Source organism: Octopus bimaculoides, chromosome 1 (assembly GCF_001194135.2).
Source record: "Octopus bimaculoides isolate UCB-OBI-ISO-001 chromosome 1, ASM119413v2, whole genome shotgun sequence".
Taxonomy (NCBI): Eukaryota; Metazoa; Mollusca; class Cephalopoda; order Octopoda; family Octopodidae; genus Octopus; species Octopus bimaculoides.
In genome coordinates, this window is record NC_068981.1 from 84,947,939 (window position 1) to 84,953,511 (window position 5,573).

The 5,573-nt window shown below is 35.6% G+C and overlaps 1 long non-coding RNA gene across 1 annotated transcript in view; it reads right to left on the minus strand.

Annotated features, from left to right (window-relative positions):
- LOC106873146 (uncharacterized) overlaps positions 1–5,573 on the minus strand; it is an 11,108-nt gene that overhangs the window by 3,375 nt on the left and 2,160 nt on the right. The window lies entirely within an intron of this gene.

Genomic DNA, 5,573 nt, shown 5'->3' on the forward strand with positions numbered 1-5,573 from the left:
TATATATATAAATCACGTAGATGAGGAGAAGTGTGCAAAGAAAATGCTCTGCATGTTACATCTCAATACTGCTTTTATCTTTGAGAAAGAAAAACCTTGGAAACTATATGCCATGATTTTAAAAAGAGAGACAGCGGAGAAAGAAACTTTGAAATCTCATATCGAAAATGCGCAGAGAAATTCATTTGTATTTAGCCCAAAATCTATGAGTTGACACTCCATTACTATATCAATCAGAGCCTTTTAATTGTAGCTTAGTCAGTACAAATACTCTATAACATATGTTTCAGTAGATTGAAATGCAGAGCTGAATATTTCAGGAGGAAGCAATCCTGCTTGCTTCAGTTTACGAGCTATCATTGTAGTAGACAAGCATTATAGTCTTCATTTCTCCTACTTTAATGACTAGCTGATTAATTGAAATATTTCTGCCAAGGAAGTAGTAAGCAAAAAAGTTAATTCAGGGTAACAAAGTGAATTTAGAGAATTTGGAAATATTTTTTAAAGTAAGTACAAAGAAATAAATTGACTAAATAATACAGTAATTAATGCAGATTCAAGTAGATGAGAACAGAGCTTCATATTTTTAAAAAGTGCCCAGCAAAGTTTGTCTCATATGCCTTTCTTAGGCGCATTAATGTGGTCGAAACCAGCTAGTGGATATAAACGGCCTGAAGCTTATCGCCTATACTCCAGAACTCACTACGTGCATGGTTCAAAGTGATAACTATATCAGAAATTTCAATGGTTAAACATGTCAATTTCGTACATTGGCGCGAAGTTAAACATTTTGATCGATTATACACAGGAACGCAAAGACTAGTATTTAACTGGTATTTATTTCAGCAACCTTGGAAATATGGAAGGCATGTAATATAAAGCTCTGTTCTACCAATGCAACCATATTACAAATTTAAGAGACAGAGAATTTAGAATGTAAATGCGAAAAAATTGTGTGTGCGATTAAAATCCAGTATAAACTATGCCTCAAAAGTTTTTTCACCCATGATAAAATAAAACGCCCACCATGATTTGAGAGAGAGAGAGAGAGAGAGAGAGAGAGAGAGAGAGAGAGAGAGAGAGAGAGAGAGAGAGAGAGAGAGAGAGAGAGGGAGAAAGAGAGAGAGAGAAAAAAGAGAAGGGAGTGACAGTGAGAAATAGAGACAACCTCTGAAATTGGTTTATATAAAGTAAGTATACCGAATGAATTATAAGGTTAAAAGAAAAATAGAAAAAAACAAAACAACAAAAAGGACGCACAATAGAAATCAATGTAACTAAACCAGCAGGAAAAATAGCATTTAAGTATCTCTTGAAACAAGTTTTATTCGAATTATCGTCATCACCTTCAAAATCCTTAAGAGAAATGTGTCGTAAATACACAACGCAGTAAAATATTAGATTCTAAGCAAAATTTAGTTTTGATTTCAATTTGAGAAAATTCTACCTTTCGTTTCCATGAAAATGTTCCTTTCTATCTCTATATCTCCTACCCTGTGCATTCATGATCACTAGTATGGAAATTAAAGATTATTCCTTTAAGTTTTCATTACTGCAAATATTGATTTCAAATTTTAGTACAAGGCATGCAGTTTTGGGGTGCTGGACTAAGTCGATTAAACCAATTGGTATTTATTTTATCGACCCCGGAAGGATGAAAGGCAAATTCGACCTAGGCAAAATTTGAACTTAGTACTAAAGACAGATTAAATACCGCAAGGCATTTTGCCCGACATGCTAACGACTCTGCCAGTTTACCGCTTTCATCACTACAAACATTGATTACAAATATTGATTTCAAATTTTGGCACAAGGCCAACAAGTTCGGGGGGTGCGGGTAAGTCGATTACATCGATCCCCGTGCTTAACTTATTTTACTGACTCCTAAAGGGATGAATGGTGTAGTCTACCTCGGCGGAATTTGAACTCAAAGCATAAAGACAGACGAAATGCCGCTAAGCATTTTGCCCGGCGTGCTAACGATTCTGCCATCTCACCGCCTTTATCATTACAAATATTGAAAATGTAATTACGAATTGATTTCATTCCGAACTACAAAACAATAAGTATGAAAAATACTAATCCTCATTTTCCTATCCACTTCATACATATTTCAGTGAATCAATTCTCGTTATCACTTATTCAGCTGTAGGTTTATTTCAGGAATATTTAGATTTATTCAGGAATTAGTAGTTGGTTGAATGTGACCGTAAACATATATAGAAACAATGCAGTCGATGATAAAATTACAACATTGGGTTGAAACAAGTCAGGCAGAATTCTTTCTTCTGTCCAAGATATTTTATATTAACAAAAGTTTTTATATATATCTGGTATTAAACTACGTTGACTAAGATCTATAAACATATGTTGTACAGTATAGTACAAACAGCATCATCTTTCGGGGGCAGATACCCTATTTTATAAGCTATCTTTTATTTTTTATGTCGGGCGCCGCCTTAAAAGGTCTTTAATAAAATTACAGTGACGTAAACAAACCGATACTAGTTGTCAAGCAGTTATTGAAGACAAAGACACACACAGACATATAATTTAGGGAAAAGGATTTGCACAATAGTGTCTGATGGAAATACTCGGGACCACCGTCTTCAAGACCTCAGAACAACACTAACTGAGACACAATATCCACTCTCAGTTGTAGATGATGGAATTAAAGGTGCCAAGAAATGAGGCTTTAAATCACGAAGGGAAGCTAAACGTAACACTGCACTACATCTGAAAATACTACCGTATATATCAACTCACAACCCTAGGAAGAATGAGGCATACAACACTATTGTACAAAATCTACCTATGCTCACCAGGGATCCAAAAATGAACAACATTCTGAAAAGAACATAAATTCGTCAAATGCAAAAAGCAAGTCAAATCGCTGAAAAGACTTCTGACAAATGCGAAGCTTTACACAACAACCACGAAACCAATGGTTAAAAAATATGGATGTCCAAACTGCAGAATATGCCCAACCTACCGGAAGGCTCGGAATTCCTATTCAGGCAAGGAGAGAGTCACAATTAAAACTAACTTCACTTATGTTTCCGAGAATCTATATGTTATAACATTTTTCAGGTTGTGGACATAACTATATAGCACGGAAAAGTATGGCTCTTAGTCGGAGAACCACACTACATAAGGAACAGATCCGTTTCCCACAGTACAGACAGATTCCGTTGAATGAACACATACAGAGATTTACAGGTAATATCCAACCAAACGTCACAGTTTACCCCGTCTACTAGTGCAAAGAAACAATTTCTGTCCAAGAACATTTAAATAAAGAAAATTTATTTATCGAAAAATACACAACACACCTAAATATTAGCGCATAACCAACTTAACCCTAACCCATCACTGTACATATTTCATCTCACTACTTTAACTTTTGAGTTTTTGTATAATTATTTATTACCCTCACAAAAATGAGCAACTGCCTCCCCTGTCCCGAATAATAACGATCACCAATTACCGCCCCTTAGATGTTTCTACTTGTTGATTCATTCACAAACTTCCTTCCAAGAACATGGACTAAAATCCCCTTAAGAAAATACAAAATTACAATAATTTCAATGTCATGATCAACGAAAGCGAAACCGGCCGACAAACAATACACTTTCACTTATAAAATATATTTAAAAATATATCAAAATTACGTAAGCTATGTACATATACAGCAAGATTCTTTCAGTTTCCGTTTTCCTAATCTACTCAGAAGGCTTTGGCCGGCGTGTGGCTAGAGTAGAAGGCATTTGTGCAAGGTGCCACACCACAAGACTGAACCAGGAGCCATATGGTTAGGATGCAAACGTCGTACTACACATCCAAACCTACGAATATTAATATTTTATTTTCTCTATTATTGGCTAATATCTATTGATTAGCCTATACTGTATAGACTGGTGTAAGCACCATGTTATATGAAATATTTTCGTTGTCATAAAGAGAGACTAGCTGAACTAGTTTCAGTCATTTGTTTAGATTTCCTCAGCGGCCAAATGCACTTTTTTGCTTTGCAATCATGAAGGCGGTGAGCTGGCAGAACCGTTAGCATGTCGGGTCAAATGCTTAGCAGCATTTACTCCGTCTTTACTTACTAAATTGAAATTCTGCCGAGGTCGACTTTTCCTTTCATCTTTTCGGGTTCAATAAAATAAGTATCAGTTGGTTTAATCGACCTAGCCCACCCCCAAAACTCCTGGCCTTGTACCAAAATTTGGAATTAATATTTGCAGCGATGAAAACTTTAAGGAATAATTTAAAATTCCCATTATAGGGATCATGGATGCACAGTCTAGGACGTATCATCGAGATAGAGATTTTTTGTTATTTCGTCTTTTCTAAGGAATATTTTCATGTTTCAAAATGGTTACAAATTGAAATCAAAACTAAATTTTGCTTAGTATCTATTATTTTATTGCTTTGTGTATTTGCGATGATACTAATTTCTTTGATTTACTAGCCTGTAGGTCTGGCTAAGTCAAATTGTTTTTTTGTATTCTTCCTTTCTACTTGGAGAGTTTAAATGTAGTTATAAAAATATGTCCTTCTGCTGAAATATAATTTCAGTAAATTTCTATATCTTTGTGCAGCTGATGATTGCTCTGCATTTTATATTTGTTGTAATGTTCACATTGCTTAATTAAATGGAGTCGCATGAAACGTTTGTACTGCATTAACTTTGGATATCCTTGTTGCTTATTTTGACTATATATATATATATATGTAAGTGTTGATGTGTTTGTTTTTATGTCTGTGTTTGTCCCCCATCATCGATTGACAACTGATGTTGGTGTGTTTTCGCCCTCGTAACCTAACGGTTCGGCAAAAATGATACAATAAGCACTAGGCATTCAAAGAATAAGTCCTGGGTCGATTTCTTCGATTAAAACCTAGCATGGTGGGAATCAAATGACTGAAACAAGTAAAAGAATAAAAGAATACACGCACACACACAAACACAAACACACACACAAACACAAACACACACACAAACACACACATATAGTTCTTGTATTCTTGTATTTGGTTTGCAAGATTCTTTATGTGAATTCGTGTGTTGAAGCATATTTTATTTTGTCTGGGGAGATTTCCACTCATTTGCTTATATATTTTTCTGGTTATGTACACATCACTCTACGCACCGCATATGCTTGTTTACTCATACACATACACACGCACGGTCCCATACTTACATAGAAACATGCGCTCGCTCGCCCATACATATGAACTCACACATCATCTTCACATACGTACATGCGATTGCGCGCCCACTTTAGCGAGGTCGCATTTATACCCCCACTTCCATTCAACCACTTCCTCCGAGTCGATTCCACATGTGAAACCGTTAGTCCAGGCACGTTTTACCCCCTCTCAGTTGTTTTACTCACTCTATTTTCTTTCTTACTACCTTTCTGCGGAAGAGCATAGGCTCGAAACGTCAAAGCCTTTCCTATTTTCCCTGAGAGTCAAACTAATACACCTTGTTTGTTGTTTCCTTAGCTGCATGTGTCTTTTGCTTTTTGTACATTTCGCACTATATATATATATATATATAT